Genomic DNA, 23,579 nt, shown 5'->3' on the forward strand with positions numbered 1-23,579 from the left:
AAAGGTACTTGACGGTATAGCAACAGAATCTTATAGAATACTGTGTGTTGTGTGCAAGTTTGATGTGACTACGTCAGCGATGATTCACGCAGTCATAGCAGGTTTCTGATTGCTGACGTTACTATGGTGCTGTAGATGTATTGTTGATCGGCAAGCAGGCACTCGGAAAGACTTCACGGGCACGGGCACTAGGTCAGCTTGATCCTGGGGCTGAATCTTCCAAAGTCTACCACGTACTGCTGCTCGTCGAGTGCCTGCGTTTTGGAGGTGAGAATACGAACGCCGTATAGGAGCGATACCCGTGTCGGATGATAGATGATGGTATTGTCGGAATATCCGTCCAGACGGTACCGTTGTCTGATGTGTTTTTGGTTTCTATCTGGGAAATTGGGTGTGAATACGTCTGTGATGGTCGTCTTCAGTTTCTTCCTGCTGCTGCTTGTGATTATTTTACTTTGGAGTTTGATCACCCGTGTGTTTTGTTGTGTTCAGTATGTGCGTATTTACTACTACATTTGCCTGCACTCCCAATCCGGAACAAGATTTTTACACCTTAGCTACTGCTGATCACTGACGGCGTTCCTAGCCAAACTCCATCGTTTGTGTGTGTTAGTTGAAAACTCTGTACGAGAAGGCAAGAATGGAACAATCATCTAGTCAACAATGAGAATAATGAGGTGCGGCTTGTAATTATTCATTCCATTGCTTCGGGTTGAACCGGGCATCCGGGCACCAACACTCACCATGAAAGTTTGAAGAATACGTCAAACGAATGACATCCACCGTACGCCAATCGCGCTGATGCACTGCTGCAAGTAGTTGGTAATGTAGTGGTACGTTAGTAACGGGGGCCACCGTCGCTGTGCTTGATGGACAGCTGCACCGGACTGTGTACAAGTTCCGACAAGACAGCCGCTATTGCTGCATCCAGTCAACGCAAACCGTACGCCGTGCGGTTCGTTACGGTCACTCGCAACACTGCCACTTCTTCCTTCGCCGCTGCTACTGTTGCTGTCCCTAGTATGCGCTTGCTTCTTCGATCGCTCGAAGAAATCGGTACGAGACGGAAGCTGGGGGGGCTGCGACCGGGAGAACAGAAAGAGATCTGCAGTTGACGGTTCGAGCCCCTGGCCCATCTCGATGTCACCCCCTCATGTATCTAGACTGGAGTGTTTAGGGACGGATGGGCAGGGCCGTATGGAAGCCGTCAAGATGTGTCCAGCAGGTTGTCCGGCAAGGTGATACAAAGAGACAGGAAAGCGAAGATTAGGATGTGAATAGACAGTTTGGGTGTTGGAATTTCCACGTTCTACACATCAGTAAGGACAAATCATTTTCTTGATAGCTTTCTTTCGCGACTAGGCGCACTAAAAGGTATACTAAATATACTAAAGGTAGCTCTCGGATATATTGCAGGTATGCCAGTAAGCCACAAATGTTGACAGGTTTAACCCTCTCTGACTCCCACTCTCTTACTGCAGCTGTTATTAGCAAATGAAATAAATAAATCACTGGCCACCCTTGCTTAAAACTAGCCAAAACCAGCACAAGCTGCACTGCGGGCAAGGAATTTGCTGTGAACATCACCTTGAAGGTTTTTCGGTCGGCTGATTTAGAATTTGCACACCACAAATTCGCGAGAGCTTTCACAATTTTCAACTTACGATGCATGAGGAAGCTCCAACACTGACCGATCGTAGATTATGGCTGGCTTTGAAAATGACTTTCTCCATCGAAACGCCTTGCGTCATTTTCGTCAAGATTGTGTTTGCGGTGTAAATATTTCCCTGCAATCTAAGAACGCTTAACCGCAAGACATCTTTCTGCAGCAATTTCGCAAAGCGGTACATAACTTAGATCCATAACACTTCATCCATCCTTTTTAGCAGGCGGAGTTGCGGAAGGAAAAATATTATAAAACAAACCGATGCCGAGGAGGATAAAATTGGACGCCTCAAAAATTAACCCGCCAGTTGTGCGGTGCGAGGCGATGATTTCAAACGATTAAAATCTATACTTAGCCCCATCCACTCGGGACGGTGCAGCTGATCCTGGCATCCAATTGCAACCCAAACGTCCATGCCCGGGGGGGGGGGGGGGGGGGGGGTTCTTTATGTCATTGCTTTTCCTGTCCGTAGCAACGGTACAAATCATAACCTTTTATGGGTGCCATTTGAAACTGGCTGGTAATGAAATCGATTGGTTCTATATATACTTATACATAAATTGCAAACATCGCACATTAGACCTCGAGGTTCGAAGAAGAAAAAAAACACCCTTCGTCCGTAAGATAAATTACTAAAATGTTGCTTCTCTGTTAGCCGCAGTACGTAAACAATGCTATAAATATTGTGAAAGTGTAATTAAGTTAACGGGAATTGATTAAATTTTTGTGGCATTTGCTTCGCCTTGAAGTGGCCTTCAAGTATGCAATTTTAAGTCATTTTAGAAGAAGAAAGATATTTCCAAGAAACTTGACCAAGAAAGGTTGCAAACAAGATAGTAATGCTATTTTTTAACACCCTCAAAATATACGGATTTAACAATTGCATACTGCCAGGCGTTAAATGTCAATTTATGTTTTTGAAGCATACAAAATACAAAATTCTTCGCCAGAATCGAAAATGAACACTTCCAATTAAAAATAAAGGTTAGAACACTTAAGAGATTCAAAAAATCATTATTGATTGTTCCCTTCAACATAACATTGGCCCTAACAATAATTATTAAAACCACCAAAATACAATTTGTTGCGAAAACTAAAAGCTCTCTTGCTTCCTAGCTTCATCCCTCTATTACCCTGTTATTCATACTCCTTTCTCAGCCTCTACTACATCAATCCAACGCTTGCCAGTACCATTCCCCGTCCGTTTGTAAGGCACAAAAATCAGAACGACCACCATCTTGCATGTCAAACCCCTAACCGAAGCTATCCATCGTCCAGAGCAGCACCGATGTACAGCCAAACAAAATTGTTCGTAGTAAAATATTCATGTTTCCATTACCCCACGGGCACGGTGTTATGGATTCAGCTTATTCTTTGTATTTTTTTCTTCTCCTTCTTTTTCTCTCTTGCAAAACTCCTGTAACCAGGCCCGTACAGGTCCGAGTTAGGTAATGTGCGCTAGAAAGCCATGGGAAAAGCCATGAGAAAGGGAAACAGAGTAAGGAAGGTGATGTCTGGCAAACCAACCAACAACGAAACGATCGTGTAACGGCGTGCCACAGAGCACGAGAATAAAAAAAAAAACAACCCCGGAACCAAAACTGTGTGACACGAGCGAAGCGTTTAATCGTTCAAGCAGCGATAATAAATCGTAAACTACTACTACGTAGTGGGTAAACATATAGGCAGGATTGAAACGAAGGGCGAAAAATCGTAAGAAGAGTTTAAAGGGGTGAACAGTCTGCTTTCTATAGTTTTGTTTTTCGTTTACATTGGCTTTACCAATTACAGCGAGCCGTTCCTATCTAAACAACCCATGTTGTATCCTTCTTTGTAACGAGCAGCACAAATTATACTTCACGAAAATGAACATTTTACCGCTTCTCGGAACGGGAGCTTTTGCATTGGAATAGAATCTTTGGAGTGCAGGGGTGCAACATTTGTTTGAGTAAATTTTTGTATGCTTTGAGTAGAAAATTGGTATTTGTAGTTACATTTTGTACGACAACTGCTCTTCTATTAATAATATAAAGACAAAAATTTCTAAACTGGGGCTCAAAATTTCAATACTCAAGCTAAATTTGAAGAATAATTAATGTTGTAGAACCCTTGCGGCGCACCATGAATTGAATAATATAATACTGTAATATAATTTCAAAAATACCAATTAGTGTCTATTCTTATCTGATCTACTCTTTTTTTTTAGTACACGGCACATTGATTTTAAAATTCGATTTTAACAACGAACCGAAACAAGTATCCCACCAATTCAATTGCAATCTGTCAGTCAATCATAATCTGTTTTCTGGTGAATGAGAGCAACTGTGTCAAAACGTCCTGCTGATTTTGAAGCAAAATTTTGACAGTAGCAAAAGACATAAATTTAAAAAAAAACCTCCAAAACAATTTATAAGTAAGTGTAATTTTTAAACACTACTCATCAAACTTCCTCGCCAGTATAAATTTTAAAACTCCCTTTGATTCGTTAGAAAAATGTGTAACTTAAACCTGTGCCATCTTTTTCTGCAATGCACCAGAATATTAAAAATACGATTTGTTTTACATCATTAACGCTTCTGCTCTCACAAAAAAAAGTGTGAATCGTGCAGCAAACCCATTCACTCGCCCAGGCAAATGTGCCTCCCCTCAAACCATCACCTTCAGTGAAATTGTATGTAAACCAGTGTTTGCAATGATCCGATATGTTCACTTTATTGTGAAGACATTAATTAATCGAACGCATCTACCGCATCTACAGTGAACGATGATAGCTTAACAAGCGAAGCGAGCTTAACATAGCAACCAAAAAGTTTCCATTTTGTTCATACTGAGCATTACTAAGAACTGCATTCGATATTTATTTTAATGAAGCATTTTTTGTATTATCATTTTGCTCTTCCTACGTACGGATGGTTGGTTGATTGGGTTTTTTTTTCCACACAAGTTTGCCGATCAATTAAAAGTGTTTGTAATGATAATGATGCGGTTTTAGTTAAGCTTCATCATAAAGTTTTATGAATAACTGCGGTAGAAAAAATTTTTTTTTTCGTTTAAAAAGTTGGACAATGTTTTTTAATTGTCTGCATTATCATGCCTACCTTGAATCAACTGTGATTTGAATTATATCTAATTAAAAAATACGCTACTACACGTTGGATTAAAAGTCATTGTAAATCGTAAAAAATATTAAAAAAAAATTATTTTCGATTTTGTCTAAAAAAGTATGATGGAGACGCCTAGTTGCTGTCCTGGTGGAGGTGCCTAGTATCTAGCCTAATGGAGGCGCCCAGTACCTGGTACCAGCTTTGCTTTGCTTTGCTTTGTAACATTTAAAATATTCTAAATAAAAATATAAAAAAATTTAAATATTTTCAGCGTGTTTAAATGCAAATTTAAAAAAATATTTTTAATCCACTATTTCGAAAAACAATGAACTAATTTCGTTTTTATCTTTAATGATTTTTTTTAAATGTTTTGCTACTACCATCCCGCTGTGCACTGCCCCACAGTCCTGCAGGAGCATCTTGAAAAATCTATTTTTACTCCCTAACTATGTAAATGGTTTGATTCTAAAGTTTGGTGCATGAATCGTTTGAGACCAAGCACGAAACAATATTTAAAATCAAACCTATGTCCATTTTTATATTCTTTTATTGATACCAATTCCATTCAAGTATGCATTATAGAATAAACTGAACCGCTGCACTGCTCTCACTCTGCTAAACTTTCACGTGCTCATCAGAAAAATTGCTAATTTCAAAGTTTAAAAAGCATTGACTCTATTCCAAGTATCCGATACAGCCGAACACAATAGAAATCGAGCTGTGCATTATCGTGCTGCGATAAGTCCAAACTTCCCTGAACTGCCGCTCATCCTGAATGTCACCGGCAGCAACAAGTCGTCTGCTGCGGCCAGGCAAAACGGAGCAGGCAAGGAAGATACAGTGGCGAATATGCATCCAATCGCAATCCCGGTAAAAGCATGAAGGTCACTGCTGCTTCGGATAAAATTATGAACAATAAACATTTGCGATTGTGAAAATACAGCAAAAGGGGAAAAACAAACTTCTGTGCACCGTGTCCCATGGATTTGCCTTAACTAACCCAGCGAGCTGGAAAAAAAACAAACAAAATCATCAAAACAGTGCGCTTCACATAAAACGCAAAACTCGCGCTAAACCGACACGATACTGAATCGATAACGATGATGCATCGAGAAGTTTCACTAACGAGCTTCGCTAACTCCCGGTAACGATGAGCACTACCTACCTACACATAACGGTTGGAAGGCATCCACCAGTGCAGCCAGTGAAACCAGATCGGAGGTTTACACTCTCATCCCCCCGAAGCGGCAAGCCCAGACAGAATTGAAACCACCCTCTGGCTGACTTACTGGCGCAGGCTGAAGGTCTACCGACGCTGGAGGGCAAGCACCGAAGCTTCACACAATCGCGGAGTCATTCGAACCGTATGCAAAATCTATGAATAATCGACCATAGGCGCCATATCTACAACTCTCCCGTAGCCTGCCCATACCAGACTCTCGTGGAGGCGCGCGAGCTGAATCGACATTAGGCGAGATTTTTATCTCAACAATCTTCAGAGTCCACCTCCACCCCATACCGACGCAAACACAACACGCAATGACACTTAAAATTTGTGACCCTTTCGGTGCCTAACCTAATTGTAAGCGTTCCAACCGGAAATGATTTAAGGGTCACGTCTCGCGAAAGGAACACCTCTTCCTTCCGTTTTCTTGGACCCCCACTCATCATATGTATTTTGTAGCATATTTTCTTCGATAAACAAGTTTGCACTTCCCCCTGGTTATCTACTAATTAATTAACGCATCAGCTTTTGAAATTTTTACTTCCTTTCACACACGTTCTGGTCCTGCCTTATCAGTCCTGTCGTATTTATTGATATTTTAATGAGCTTTGAAGCTTGTTTTCTGAGCTCTTCAGTAGAAGTGCGCTGTGAGGTTCTAATGACTAGATGAATGTTAAATTACAAAAAAAAAAGAATTTTTGAAAATTTGTAGGAAACTGTCAATGAATACTTCTATCATACACAGTAAACAATGAAAGCAAAGCAAAATCAAAGTTTGAATTGTTATGAATATTTCCTAAAAATTGGTTTGGAACCCTAATTCAAGTACATCGAAACATTCTTTGATAGTTTAACAACCAAAGTAATACGACGAATGTAATGTTCTTCAAATCCAATTTCATAAACTAAGAGTTTCTTTTATTATTTTTATTATTAGAAGAGTTCTGCAGCAAAACTTTTCCGCCAGTTTTCCACCATCGATCTTTGAAATCCTGTAGAATTTCTTTTCTAAGTAAAAAAAAATGCATCACCTCCTCTTCTTGCTATTTATTGAAAACAAAAGCAAAAAGTCCAAATCGTGGCCAAATGTTGCGATTCTTGAGGTGCCTCAACAGCGATGGCATAGGTACTTCATTCTTTGGAGCTGCTATTTTTATCATAAAAAATAGATCACAATTCCTTCCTGTTTACTAAAAACTGACAACAAAAGCAAAATGGAACAAATTCTACTGTGTCCAACTTTTCCACAGTGGTCGTCTTTACCTACTTTTCCTTTTAAATCATATACAAATTGGTGTGTGCTGTCAGATTTTTCAAAGCTTTCTGGTGAACCACCCAGATGTTCTATCAGATATTTGAAAGACTTGCATATCCTCTTTGGATCTCTAAAATTGTATGTGTCTTACCATACCCCTCAAACCCCTCAAAGTTCGAATTTCTCTACGAAAATCGCTAGATCTTCTTCTTCTACTCCTCCATGTCTTACGAAACTCATTGATCCCACATTATTGGATAGTCAATCCTCGCTAGAGAAGTTTGATGCTCGTCAGGACGTCTGGGATATCATGTGTGCTGGAGCTTCGAGCTTCACTAAGCCAAGCCAGGAGGCCAATCTCCTAACAAGGATGCTCTATGAAGACCTCTAGAACTATGTGTGCTCAAGAGCAAAGGAAAACCACCTTCAAACTTAGTTTATCAAATGAACAAAGCTTACCCAATTCAGCAGAAACTAACATCATAATCATGGTCAAATAAGAGTTACATCTTCAAGAACTTCAGGCGCTATAGTAAGGCGGTAAGAAAAAAAAACAGGTCCAACCGTATTTGCAAATGTCCACCGTTTTAATTGGTCCTCCCTTTCCCAAACTCCACCTAAAGACGCATCAGAAAAAAAAAGCCTGGAACCTGATAAATGGCGTACGAAGCGATCCTCCTATTCGCCAAACACTTCCTGCATTCGCTGCTCATTTCCTGCTGCCCATGGCGGTAGGAGAGCTCGTGCCGAAGCATTTGATGTGGAATGCTCCGCTGTGTGTGTGTGTGTGTGTAGAACGCTATATGCGCGCACCTCGGTGTCGTTCTAATAGCAGCAAAGGTCTCCCCCATAAGCCTAAGAATATCACTCCGAGAGCAAAGTCCCCTTCCCGCTTCCCCGGAACTCGGGCACTGGGTGGCGGGATAAAACAATTAAAGCAGAAAACGGGTAGCACACAAACGAGGAGAGCACGAGGTGAGGGTTTTCTTTTTTTTTTGCAAAGTGGTGATGCAGAAATGTCGCATGTAAAGCAATTTCCGGCGCCTTCGTCTTCCGGATGCAGCCGTTTGCCAACCGGTGTGTTTGTGTCTCACCGATGCATCATCACCGATGATGGTGGCGGAAGACGTGTGACGACCTCCTCGACGTTGAGTCTGCGTGTGTGTGTGTGTGTGCCCGCGCGAAGCATTTAGATCTGGCCACAAAGCTCTGCACGGACCATTAAGATATCACATCAGGCGCACACAGCACAATCAACGAATCGGACACCGATTTAATATTGATTCACGGCAAACTGTCCTCCCCCGGGGGATGGAAAATGGATCCGGCAAAACAAAACACACGCAACCCGTTAGTTGTGCACACAGCAGTGGAATCCACCATTTTCTTCCACTTCTTTCCCGCCCTCTCTCTCTCTCTCTATCCTCGGCAAACTGCAGCGATTCGATTTTGTCTGCGCAGATTTGCGATGCCGAGGGCATTCGTGTTCTTCGCCTTGTGGCGTGCCGGGACACCATTAAAACTGGACGCACCCGGACGGGAGGTCCTTGCCGTTTTGGTACACACGCCATCAGCAGCAAAAGCCTCCACCGGGCGTTACGGTCCACACACACACACACACAACCACTTCCCGCACCTAGTCAACATTTGTGGAGCACCCACCCTGGCAGGCGAAGCTTTCGAATGGCACAGTGAGTGCGAGGAAAGAAAGTTTACTCAGTTGCATTCTCTATTTGCGTTCTACAAGTGGTTCCGATTTCATGCGAATCCATTAGCCAGCAGAAGTGGCGTGTCCGCCATCTCCAGCACCGGCTCACACACCTGAACGGTGCAGTTCCTCTTTCTCATTTTCTACCATCCTTTGTCCAGCACGTTTCTACAATCAGCCGCAGTATCGTGGACCAAAGAGCAATCAATCTTGTGTACGAATGAATTGATTGAGTGCGAGAAGAAATGTACACCGCTGCCGCACATCATATCGCGTTAATGAGCCGCTAATACCCTAGCGTCGTGGGTAGGTGATCGGATCTAGCTAAACAAACCACAAGAGCGTGGCCACGAGCAGGATTGCGCCTGTTCAAGTGTTCCATTTTAAAAGTATCACGCTTCTGCTTGCGGACCAGCGTCCTAGTGCTCTGGGATCATCTTTGAACGACTCTCGATGTTTCAATGCAGTATTTTATTTTAATTATGGAACTACACTTTGTATAATAAATATATTCAGATCTATTCTACTGTTCAATCGGGCTCTACATACGTATTGTGCTTGATTATACTGATTGTGTGTTGCGGGTTGCCTAAAATTAGGCGCGTAATAAAGGTAAAGAAATAACTATTTGCCGTTTTCTGGTTAAAAAACAATCATTTGTTGAACAAAGAACGATGAACGATTAAATAAGAAGAATTATTCGATGTTCATAGCAAACCTAAAACCTAAATTTATTTTAGGAGTTAGCTAGACTTCTACTTCTAAATTACACTAAATATTATTTTAATCAAAATTACGAGAACCTTCGTCAATCTTTTCATGATTTTCGAGTTCTAATTCTTCTATTATGATATTATATACTGACGAAGACTTCAAATTACCATTACTAGCTCATCCAGTGTAATATGTGCCAGTAGTGCATATAATGATGGTCTTATAATTTTGTAAGACCAGCCAAGCCTTACAAAAATCTCACTAATATTGCACCAAAAACAAATTTATTTCCGATTGATCAGGATTGTTAGGAGTGAACATTTAAAAGCCGATAGATAAGGACTTTATTTTGTTTGTGCTACATTACGCAGATTGTTTATAATTTTCTGCAAGTAATATTCACATTCAAATGAATTTTTTCAATCACTTTATATTATTCAGAAATTATATCAAAAATTGAACCACATCCCATTCTTTCTTCCTTTCAAGCATTATAAATTCACAAAATTATGTTAAAGTCTCACACACAGCTCCCAGCAGTGCATTTCGGACAGATGTAAAACCGAAATCAATTATCCACTCATATGCATGACAGCTGCAGCCTGTCAAACGCGTCAAAACCTTCGTGAAGAAAAATCGCACACTCGATTACTGGGCAATTGTGTAAGAAACGCACCTAGTGCGATGTTGCATACGGGATTGTTTAAATTCTGGCTCATTTTAATTGAGTGACATTGACCATGAAAAATGCAAAGCGCATAACGCCCACGAACCGGGCCCGGTCGAGTTGTGCTGCCAGTGGAAAAATGGATTTTCGGGAAAACCCAAAACCCCTGCACAAAACCATCCGTCAATGGGAAAGAAAATTGGATTGAAAACTTTTACTGCCATTTTTTGTTGTCGTTATTCCCCGCACACACACACACACACACATATGGTCATTCGGGCCGATTGGAGGAAGCAGTCATGCTTCATCAATCCATTAATGCTATCTGGTTGCTTGGGCGAAACCGGATCCATCATTCACGCTAAAACTAATTGTCCACCAAGGCAGCGACGGCTGGCGACACTGGAAACAGTTGCATTTTTTTTCCTATTTATATCTCATCCAATCGAGTGGCCATTTGCTGTTCCGTTTTTAGTATTGCGTATTGCGCATAAAGCGGTGGGCGGGAAGCATCCGCGTCGACGTTGCCTGTCACGGATGCCCGTACTTTTCCATTAGGTTCACTATCCGGATCGGCTCGATCAAGTCACTTATCGCTCATCGAATTGGATGTGAAAAACAGATGCATCGCAATAAAAAAAAATAAAAACGACCACCCCTGTGCTGTAACCGGGAACGAGCTGATGATGTGAGCATCAATGACAGGCCCTCGCTCATGCACCTCCCTCCTGTGTACCACCCGCTTTCGTTACCACGCAAGTACCAAGGACAGCTTCGCTCAGCCAACTTTCAGGACTGCGAAGCGATGCCTGAACGGAGCGTCTAAAAATATGCATTGCTTGCCCAAAGAACAAAACAAAAAAAACAATCACACGCAGCGCCCTCTGGAACGTTACCGGAGATCGCATCTTAAGAACAAGAGACTGCACCCGAAAAGCCGTCCTGATGGATGCATGCTCAAATGCAATTGAGAAATTGAAGCGCGTAATGCGTTACAACAAAACAAACAACAACAAAGGCTGCCCAGCTGTACGACAAGTTGCGCACACGAGCTTGAGTTCTGGCACAGCTCAGCTCGTTAGGACGCACTCTGCAAACAACTCGCACAGAAATTCCGGGAATCACACAAGGTAAAAACAGTCTGCCCAGGCGCGCTACGCTGGCCCTCGGTAGATCTGCACAGGATCACCGGTGCTTTGTATCAATTTCAAGCAGGCGGATGAAGGCGTTTTATTTTCGCTTTTTCAACTCCACCTTCTTTTGTCACAACGGAGACAATTCCTGGGAAGGCTTCGAATGTTTCGTTGAGCACAGATCACAATAATGATGTTATCAGTGCGCTACAGTTTTAACTTTTTTAACAAACCCCAGGACAGAGTCTTGACATAAAGCATCCACAAGCCGCAAGACAATGCATCGGGTGACAGATGCCTGGGCCACACTGTTTGCCTGGATCTAACTTACGAACGCACGGCCAGCGTGCAAGGCGTTGAAATTAAAAATGGAAACCGATTGTTCTTGCGTTTGACCTTTTGCAAACTCTTCGCTAATTAGCATCGAGAAAACCGTGCTCATATGTACATTTGACGTTCGACAGGAGTGCTGGAGAATTGTTTCTGTTACGTTATTATCATCTGCCTATGCCTGGACATAAGAATGGGGAACCTACTCCTACAGGATTTTATTCCAATTAGCTTGTTGAAAGAATTTATTTCCATTTTGCTTAGAAATGTATACCTGACTCGACTTTAGTAGACTAGAATTTTATTTTTAACAGCTCAAAACAACCACCAACAACTATTGTTACCTAAAAGGATGGAGGCGTTCCATCTGCTAAAATGCAATTTAATTAGTAAATCAATCAATCACATATCACACGGCATCCGAATTGTTTTACTGATGGTCATCAATTTCGCAGGGCGATTGAAAACTTAAAATCTTTTCTCTTTACCCCTTCCCCTCCCTCTGCCCTTCCCACAACTCTAAGCCCCGCTTGTGCGTGTGCATTCGGTGAAAATAATAACCCATTATGAATGATTGCATACCTTCAGGCTACACAAACCACAACATTTTAAAAAGCAAATCAAAACAAAAAGGGCTGCCCTCTCTCCGTCTCTCCGTATGCGTAAGTATACGCATTTTTATCCCCATTGAAATGAACTAAAAAGCAGCCCGCTTTGACCGACAGTATGTAAAATGATATCTTCTGATTGAATGACAGATGGTGCAAAAATTTGCAGAAATCATTATAAAACGAACGGAAAACTTTTAAAAAAGTATTATTTTCACTATGAAATTGAAGCGAAATGTGTCTTTGTTTTATGCAGCTTCCATACATAAAACTGCATCCTATTCATGAGCGGAAAACATACTGAAATATTCGTCGCGTTGGCTTTTTGTGTAAAAATCAACTCAAAATTTGACTTTAGATATTAAAACTGAAATAAACATGGCTTTCATTAGTACATTTGCTACCATTGATTATTAAAAATTGTTACGTTAAAAAATGTGACAGAAATGTTTGATACAATTTTTTATTCGTTCTTCATCTCAATTTCTGTTTGAATTGTAACATTTCTTTCGACCAACAAACATCAAAACACTTATATATCTGCACAATTTTACACATCTTGTTTTCCATCCACAAACTCACCATAATCGAGCAATCAACCAAATTGAGTGAATAAAACAATTGCAATACGATAGAAAACCGAAAAGACATGGTTGAATTAAGTTATGCTTTTGTCTAGCAGACAATTTCAATAAATGTATTTGTGATGGTCCAAATGGATCGGATATTGCGGATAGTTCTGTAATAATCATTGAATGGAGCAAGTAAAGCAAATCGTAAATTTTTTTTTTAAATATTAATCGTTTTATCAAAGATTGCTTGAGTATTAAGATGATTCAGTTAGTATAAAACTACTAATGGATTCACATGGAAAGAATGCTTTGCATTACACTGAAGAACACACTTTTTTGTATTCTTAGCGGTTCTCTTAAAGTATTGAATACACAATTAAAATAACTAAATTTATAAAATAAATCAAATGTTCTTGTTAAATTCTTTATTTCATATAAAACTGCAGGTCACATATTCACCGCCGTTTCCTGTAAGCAATCCATTTTCAATCAATGAACGTGGTAATGGAAACATTCGGCTCTGGCCTCGGGCCGAAAGGCGTGTTTTTGTCTCCATAAACCTTCGCGCATCATTAGCAAAAATTGGTTTTTGAAATTATGATTGCATACTTGCGGGCGTTCTGATGTGGACAATAAATTTGAACCAAGTTTTTAATGGATGCTTTGTTTGTTCTGTTATAAAATGAATCTCAATTTCATCATATTCACCTGAACAATCGCTGTTATCAACTGTGTTATTGATAATAACGAAGTAAAAATATTTATTCAACAGATAGCAAACACGTGTATACTCACCTATAGCATTTTTTCAATTATTTGAGTGTAATTATATTTTTTAATCTTTTATATTTTGGTAAATTAATATTTATCAATTAACAATTAAAGTTGATTTTTCTTTTTAGTTTCTAGAACAGATTGTCTTCAGATATTCTTTGATGTGTACGTGCATTATTTCAACAGATAATTACTGCACATTAATTAACAAAGGTAGCTAAAAATAATGCATCTTATTCACAGAATTACGCTTACACGCCTATTGTGAGGCTTTTAATCTATTCAATTACAATTGATTACAGATGCAAGCATGCTCGAGCAATTAGCAAGTGTTCGCTTTGGAAGCATCAAACACAAACGAGAAAAAAAACGCACACACACACAAACAACGCCACGCAGAGAAATCCAGCAAAATTACCTGTTGACACGAGATCACCACCTGAGATAAACGAGTGGGCCAATAAACGGTACAACAAGCAGCACAGATTTAGCTGGAATTCTCCACCAATGATAAAGCATGACACACATCACACATCATCGTGTCGCGTGTTCCACAGCAACAATCCATCAACAAAGTGTCCGATTAAAAAGCGACACCGCAAAACCGCATCCTCATCAAACGGATGGGGCTAAGTAATTGAACTTGGACAGAAATAGCCTTAGACCTTTGCTGGTTGGTCGGCTCGACGGTGTATGTCGCACTGGTTACGGGAAAGAACGCACCAGAACTCTTAACGGCTACGCCATAATGCAACACGGTGGAAAATTACATTAAAATGCTTTCTGCTAGGCATCCATCAACCCCTAAAACCGTCCCGGAAGGAATCCATCCCGGATGGGGTCGACAAACGGCCGAAGACGCAATGTCTGCTCTTGTACTTCAGCAATGGCAGCATAAAACACAAATTTCTAACGGTGGTTTATAGGTTACAAGCAGGAAGATAGGAAAGAGAGAGAAAAAGCAGCCGACCGGACAAATGCATCCGGTGGTCTGTTCGTTGTAGGAGATCTGTGTCCTATCTTTGTGCAGAACACAGGACACAGGTGCATATCTTACATCGTACCGAGTCGATGAGTTTGGACTACAAAATTGGTGCCAAATTTGACGACAATCGTAATTAAAGCTGATCTGCTGCCCAAATCGACACCATTACAATTAGCTATTCGGCTATTCGGCTAGAGCCTGTAGCTAGAACGCGAGCTTGGGACGACCTTGCGCCTTGTTTGAGGTTAGCGTTGCTAGGACTGTCTAATTTATATTGCAACGTGCAATACGTTCAGATTCCTACGACAGCCAACTACATTGGAAGTCATAATTACACATCCTCACATGTTCTTTCCTATCTCAGAGGTCCTCACAATTCTCGTCTATTCGGGACTAGATATTGCACTGTACAATAGTTTGATATCATCACTAGACTATAAGTAAGGGTGCACGGTACTTACCGACTGAATCAAGCGTGTTGCATGTCGCCGTCCGTCCCCTCTACTCCATCCACCGTCGTATAGTTGGTTGTTCACTATCAATTTACTCAGTGGTTCGGTTGGTCTGATCTTGACTCGATCGATCTGGATTATCGAAACACTGTTATACGGTCTTGCTAGTTGGAATTAGAGCCCTGCGAAATGATCGATGAGAAGTACACCGTGAGCCTGATATCTGATACTGACTCTGAAGAAAATTGTAATTTTGAAGTTAAATTACTGAGAGGAATAGTACTAGCTACTACTAGAAGACTATGGCTGTAAACTACACGAGATCAGATCAGAAGCTCGCGAAATAAAACATCTGATCCTACACGCGATATTTGCTAGCATACTTCTGCCTTAAACCTCACCAACGAATTCTGTTGTGAAAGTGTAACGATTAGTTGATTGTTGTGAACCCTGCCCCTTTAAAAAAAAAGGGTAAAGAAGTTGATAGATGTCTGCCCCAAGGTCTGCAACGCTAGTGGAAGCGCAAAAACGATGGTCCTGCTTGGTGAACTTGGCAAAGGAAAACAAACAAACGTTACCGAAGTTTGCACGACACCAGAGCTTTAACCGAGCCAACCAAACCAACCGAAACATTGACAAGTAGCAAACGCACCAGCGACTGCACTTGCACCACTACTAAACGCACTGTACGAGACACTGCACTGGAATAACGCTTGCCGACCCAGTGTCCGTCTTTTATTAAGGCAAACACAGACCCCTCCCCCCCCCCCCTCCCCAAAGCCCTCCTTGGCTTCCTATCTGCCATCCCTCCGTCCCGTTCTGCACTAGCCACATCCAGTGCAGTTGGTTGATAGTTGGCCGTTTCGCTCTCCGGTTTCCGGGGGTTTGCGTGAGTTGCATACCGGAGATCGCGCGCGCGGTCAGAATGTGAGAGAATCGTCGTCGTCGGAAACTGTCACTCTGGTTAGGAAGAGATTTTGGTAACGGGGGCCGGAAGTTGGAGCTGGAGGACCCACTGTTGCCATCACACAACCATGGCCTACCGTTTGGCCGATCATCACACACACACACACACACACACCCACACACACACACACACAAGCGAGATGCTACCTCCCAACCCATTCCGAAGTTGCGCCGGGATCTGCTGTAATGGCTCTCCGTCGCGATGCAACACTCTCGGCAAGGCGGTACAACTGCTCATTTCCCTGGCCAAAAAACGCAATGCCAGAAAGGGCACGAAGAAACGTTCAACGAAACGGTACACTCGGAATAATCGAGAGCGAACAGCATCGGAACACTTGATGGGGTTTGGAGAGCCATAAATGGTTCCTCCATCGGATGTATGCTGTTGTTTGCTTGTTTATTGTAGCGTGCCGCGCACGAAAACCGTGGAACGGGGGATGGGAGGGGGGGGGGGGGCAGTGGAGTTGGAGGTTCGCTCGCAGTAAGGACGCTTATGCTGCCCGCGACGTTTATTGTTTACCCGGATTCACGGGAATCGATGCAACAGACGCGAATACGCGTGCCATTTGTTTTTTTTTTGTTTCAACCCCCCCCCCCTTCCCAACCCCTCCTGCACCCCACTCAAAACGGACGGAACAGCTCGTTGAGAATTTGCAAAAATAAATTCATCCCCGGGGCTCGATGGGTTCTCCCAAGTGGGTTTTGTGTTGGGTTGTTGTTTTTTGTTCGCAAAATATGCGCCGGAAAGTATGCAATTCGCTAAGCTTTTTTCCGAACGTTACTAATGATCCACCATACGGGGGATAGTTCTGGAGTGATTTTGAAGCAGTTGCTTGTAAAGCAATTGCTTGAGAAATATTCCTCAACCCGATTTGATGCTGCTTTGCATACATTTTGGCGCGTGGCAATGCAATTACGCTGTTTCATCAGACAAGTTCTTGAAGATAAATGCATTGCAATGCCCATAGGTCAAAATAAAATCGAAGAAACTTCAAGCACACGCACCCATCCTTGTTGTTCTTGTGGAACGCACGCGAAAGTGTGCGGAGCAGTAAGCGAAAGACGTGCCACTGCGCTCCGATCGCATCCACTTGATCTCGAAGCAGCTCGCTGTTCGATGCTGCCAAACAAACAACATGCCTGATCCCCTGAAGTGGACTACACTTCAAGTTGTCTGCAAAACAAACTAAAACAAACAGCATCTTCTTCGGGAGCAAGAAATAATACCACCACCATCACTAACTTCCCACTACACACACACACACACACACACGCGCGTATGCACGCGAGCGCGTGGTGATGATCGGGTCTAGTTTATTGCGAAAGAAGCAGGTTACGTAAACAATGAGGTTATGGTAGAAGGGAAAGGTTAGGACAAACACTCACCCTCCCAGACGATCACACCCCGGGAAGATGCCCGGAGGAAACCCCGGCTGATGTACAATACCGTGCGTCGTATGCACATTCGAGATAGTGTTGTAAAATCTACATATCGCCGAGACTATTGCCGCACAATCTCAAGCGTGTCCACTTAAACTAAAAGAGCCTACTATTTCAAAAAGTATTAAAAATTGGAAGCAAAAGTGGATGATTTCTCGAAACATATTTCCTAGGATTAGAGACTACGGTGCAATAAAGTTCGGTATCTAATTCTGGTGAAGTTATATCGATAAAGCAACTCCGTTGGAATCGAGATACGACGGTTGAGGAATGTCTCGAGCCGCCTGGCAATAAACCGTTCTACTGATGTGCTAGAGCAGCGAGATCTGGTGAGAGTTCTAGAGCCAAGCGTGGAAGAAGTTGGTAGAATATGAATTTAAAACACTCAAGACTATCACAGGCAGAGTTACCATCATCACATTGGTTCCCGGTAATGTGGTAACTTCTACAGCAGATAACTCATGCATATACGCAGGCACACACACACACACACACTGAGTGTGAAGCACTGAATGACGTTACCATGCCTTCCAGTCTGTTGGATTCTTACGATTTTTTTGTTGTCGATCTATCCCACGCTCCAATACAAATGCTTCTTATCTAGGTTCTACTAATTCTTAGCAGTTTTAATATCTCTCGCCCCATTTTTTTCTCCCTCTTCCCCAATAGTAGTGTACCCTTGGTCTTGGCCGCATCGATTCATACGAGAATCGTGGTTCGCTTCATCAAAGAACAGATTTTCTCAACCACCCATCCCCCCCCCCCCCCAGTTTTAGCACAGCGCTCTAGGGTAGGTCTTGTGGCTTTCGCTTGATCTTCCTTCGCTTCCCACAGTTTTACAATTACGGTCTCTTCTTTCTGTTTTCCCTGCTACTTCAAGATTGACGACGTTAGAGTGGTATGGGTAGTTTCTCGCTTTCCCATTCTTCTTATCTCTTTCTCTCCCACTTTTCCGTCCAAGCGATTCTTTTTCCTTCCTCCAGATCTGTATCTAACCTTCTGCTTCGCTCGTTTTGAGGAACCTCCACTACTTCACATTCGCAATCGGCAGATGTTGATGTGCCTCCTTGACATCCTCCTTGACAAAGTTGGCCCACCACCCACCTTCGTACGGTTCCCGTCCGGCGACTGTCGCACCTACAAGTGAGGGCCACGCATTCGGTGCGCGCGCGTTCCCACTTCGCGGGACGGAACCTGGATCGCGGGTGAAGACGACGATGTTGATGGTGCGGAGCGCAATAGATCTGCGGAGCTAGGCTAGCTGTCAAACTTCCGAACGCTTCGGAACGTTAAAAGAGGAGACAAATACAAAAAAAAAGTAAACGCAACTAACACCCAACAAGGGAGACAGCTCAGGATTCGTCGTTTTCTTCGTTGGGGAGACACACATATGTAGTGACGTGCAGCGAGAGAGAGACAGAGAGAGAGAGAGTCTCTCGAGTCAAGCATAGCTCTACGGACGAGGAATCGCGCGGTGCACACCGCGGTAAAGGGTCGATTGCCACTTCGTGATTTTGCCCAGATTATAGCTAGGCCTCTTCAGGTTTCACAGACACCTCCTCCTCGCCCCTCTCCAAGCCGGGATTCGGCCATGCCGAGCGGCTCCTAACTGGCTACCGTTTTGTTCGGAGCTCATCTTCGACACGCTCAATCTAACCTGCCCGTTTGCTACGCCCGACATGCCGACATGGAGACTACCGGAGGGCGCGTATGAAGCTCGCGACAACAAAATTCGTCCAGAATCATTTCCAGGGAGACATTAAATAATGCTCCAACCAATCACCGAAACCCATCCACAGCCATTTTGCCGCATGCAACTCGCCTCACGCACCTTGACGTACGGACTTCTTCGTGTCTTGCGTTAGGCAAGACGTGCTAGCCCTTTTATCACGCAACCAAGCTACCGGATTCTCGTACGCAAAGCGGGGATTAGGGACGAACGAGATGACAATTTGGAAAATAAAACAAATCCGTGCGAGCACCAGACAAAACTCGCACGGGTCTGGTGGATCGTTTTTGTTTTATCGCTTTGTTTTGGGGGACGTAATCGGGCCTGAGCCTCGCCGTTGATGGATGGTTTTGCGAGCCCCGGAACGGCAAGGTCGTACAGCGGAGGCGTGTGTCTACATTTGTCGCTACTGCTGCTACTTTATGGGCAATTTCGTGGGGCATTTCCTTTTCCAGCCAAACCAAAATGCTTTGGTTTACGCTTTGCTAGCCAGGAAGACGAGACGTAACGTCGCAAAAAATAGCAATCTGCTTCCTTCCTCTCTGCTACCTTGCTTTCTCTCTCTCCCACACACACACACTCTCTCTCTCTCTTTTACGCAGACACACATACACACTCTGTTCCTTATTGCAAAGGACACGCAAAAGGACACAGATCACCTACGATTACGTTCCTTTGGACGGTTTTTTTTTGGGGATCGAAGGGTCGGGTAGGTTGATCGGTATGTGTGTTGGAGGCTACTGCTGCTGGCACCGGAAAATGATACGCACATGCACACACACTCACACACACTCACACATACACACACATGGGATATCCGTTCGGCCGGTAAGTGATGTGCGTTAGCTACTGCTGCCTCGCCTCGGAGCTTGATCGTTGTTGTAAAGAACGTTGAAAGATTCGCCGTCGATGACAACAAGAAGCGCGTTAGCAACGTTCTGGCTGTGGATGATGGGGTAGCTTACTATTACCAAACGATGCCGAGCAACCTACGTAACACACAAGGAATCACTTGTGAACATCCCTTATTAAAGAACCGTACACGCTTCTCTCTCTCTCTCTCTCTCTCTCTCTCTCTCTCTCACTCGTACGTACGCATGCACGCTGCCTGCCCTTTTTCGCATCAACAAAAGTGTTCTCGAATCTCGTTCTGTTGCACTCTTGCACGGTCAAGAGTCATCGGCAGCGGACCGACTCCTGCTGCCAACTGCACACCACGAGGCGTGGTAAGAAAACAATAGGAGCGTTTGACAGACCACAAAAACCAGCAGGCAGGGCTGGTGCGGAACACCACCGCCACCACACGCCACCTGTACGTACTTTGGCAGGAAAATCCGGGAAGAATATGCAGACACCGTTCGGTACGTGCAGTCACGCACGAACGTACACACACACACACACGCACGCACGTACACCAGTCCGCTGTGTCACACACGGTACACAATAAAGCTGTAACACAAACAATCCCCGCTACGATTGGGCGCAACCTAGTGCGGATTATGTAAACTCATCGCAGAGGAAGTCTTGATATGACTGGAGCTGGAAGACAAACTATAAAAACGTTCCACCGTACCGATCCCGCGCGTGTATGTGTTTCTTTCGAAGTTTTCTCTCTCCCTCTCTCTCTCTCTCTCTTTCTCTCTGTCTATCCATGTGTGTGTATGTATGCCTCCGTATGGGGGAGAGTGTGCCCCGAGTGCGACTTCCTGTCTCCCGTTTGGTTGTTTGGATGTTCGCGCACGCGTTCCATACGGGTTCCAATACTCATCGGAATGGCCCTGGCTGCGTGCCCGTGTGTGTGTGTGTGTTTGAGACTTGCATCGTGGTATCTCCAGCCAGTTGGGGCTGTGTGTACGTTGAGTTGCTACCGATTTTTCCTGAAGTCAGTGGAAGCTAGCGAAGGAGAGGCAAGCAAACACTCAAGAGAAGAAAAAAGCAATGCAAGAGAAGGAACAGCATCTTCCCGGGTGAAGATGAGCGAATCTCGGCTCGGTGGTTGCTGCAAGAAAACAGGGCAAGCTGGTGCGTTTGCAACAGTGCACAGGTTTCCGGGGGTTTTGTTTTTCGATTGTAGTTGCATCTGGTAAATGCCATCTGTCTGCCGCTAGAGCAGTGACAGTTGCTACGCACAGATGATGGGGACTTCTGGGTGTAGAAAATGTCAAAACGAGTTTGGGAGATTTTTTGGAGCACACCGGGATGTTCCTTAAAGGCACATCATTTTGGGTGGACATCCTTGAAGCTCTAAAAAGAATGAAATAAAAAACACAACAATCGTTCGTAATTTGGGAGGACACACGTATCCCACAGTTTGACATTATGGGGAAGATCCTTGAAGAAATTCTGTTTCTCGGGCGGAAGGATCCTTTATAAGTTTTTGAGGTGATATTTAGCTATACTTTCTCAGCCTTTTTAACTAGTTAACACTATTACTTTCTATAAAAATATGAAGTAGGCTTTCATTTTGGTTGTCATTTTTTTTTTTATTCCATCCTGTCAAAAATGACAAATCCCCACTTAGCAGTTACTGTACCCACTGTTGCACCGTATTTCTACACTGACAGTACAATTCACTTACAGCACACAGTAATTGCCGATTTTGTAGCTATGGTAACGAAATTGGTAATATTATGATGTTTACCATGGGTATGCGTATTGCTCATGCGCCACAAATACAAACCGTACTGTTTACATTAAGCACTGGGAGACATCTTGGCAGTTGGGACTTCTTACCCGGTTCCTGCACGCACGTGTGCCAAGCATCTTTGCGAAGGGCAAGAATCAAGTGGATACTGCTAATAGGAAGAGAACGATGTGGCTGATATCAAAAATTTGGGAGAGTGGCAAAAATGTTAAACAAAAAGAATTAAGGACTTAATTCTGCTAATTGCAGCCATGGGGTCGAAACTCGCTGGAGGCGCCCAGTACTTCACTCTAGTAGGCAAACTTTGGTACATAAGAATTTATTGCAATTTTAAAAAATACATTTTTTTAACGCTGATGGTAAGGGCGAACCGGTCTTCGCCCACGGCATAACCGGGATTCAAATCTCATCTGGATCGTTCCTTAGGCATTCAGCATCGAGAAAATTATTGACACAATTCAAAATAGTAAATCGAAAGAAAGCAAAACAAAAACATCGCCACTAAGTAGATGTAGGTATTTATTGACGCATCGATAATTTCACTCACTTACAAGTATTCTTAACCTAAACAGCGTTTCACATCAACAATGTGTGTGTGTGTGTGTGAAGAGTGAAAAATGTTTTGGTTTTGTTTGACAAAAAAAAAAAGACAAGAAGAACAATTTGCACATGGTTCTGATAATACATTCACAGCAACTTTAATGTAATTTAGAATTTATCTCTCTCGCTTTCTCTCTCTTTCTCTCTCTTTTGCGATCGATCTGCGATCTGTTATGAATTTTATAATTAGTTTTATTATGTTTTGTTTTTAATAATATTTGTTGTTTGTGTTTGTTTGTCGTTTTCTGTTGTATGTATATTGATTTCTAATGTTAATGGTGGTGGTTTCAGCTATTTACTTTAGAACAGTAATGCACAGTTCGTCGTTAGCTGATACGTGTTGTTCTCCGGTAAATTGATTCTTGTTATTGCCTAGACAAAAATGGCCTATCGCTTTGTTACGTCAGCTTGTCAGCTCGCAGATGCAAAACTGTCCCTCAGTTCTGCTCGGTAGACCTTGAGGCTCAATTCCTAAAAAATCAACACTTTTTTTCTAAATTTTGTTTCACTTTTAATTTAAAAAAAAACACAGAAATATTTCTGAGGGCAATGTTCCAATGATAAGTATTCAAACCATTTGTTGCAGCCATTACATAAATATTAAAACTTCTGTTTTTTGGAAGATCACAACATAAAATTTTATTCACCATAAATCGTATTAACTTTAAGGACAAAATAAACATAGTTGATGCAAGCTACGTACTTTTTCTTCAGTAGGTTATTACGTGCTACATCTTGAGCTTCATACAGTTTTTCATCAGTCAATCCGTTTTGAAGCACAAACAAAACTACAATCATCAAATCCGATAGCAGTGAGCTACAGCAACAGTTCTTTTGCTTCTAATAACTACAATCCCATACAAACAGACTGTTTTCCAATATTCGACACAAACAAAAGAATTAAACAAAACCCACAAAAAAAGTAGCAGCTCTTACGATATGGTACATCCGACGTGACATGGTTCGATCAAGACAGCTAGAGGGAAACGTATGATTAAGTAGGGTAT

The 23,579-nt window shown here is 42.7% G+C and overlaps 1 protein-coding gene across 3 annotated transcripts in view; it reads left to right on the plus strand.

Moving 5' to 3' along the window:
• Positions 1-23,579, plus strand: part of LOC126568426 (potassium voltage-gated channel protein Shaker) — a 416,918-nt gene that overhangs the window by 26,679 nt on the left and 366,660 nt on the right. The gene's annotated exons all lie outside the window — the stretch shown is intronic.

The sequence above is a fragment of the Anopheles maculipalpis genome, chromosome X, assembly GCF_943734695.1.
Source record: "Anopheles maculipalpis chromosome X, idAnoMacuDA_375_x, whole genome shotgun sequence".
Classification (NCBI taxonomy): domain Eukaryota; kingdom Metazoa; phylum Arthropoda; class Insecta; order Diptera; family Culicidae; genus Anopheles; species Anopheles maculipalpis.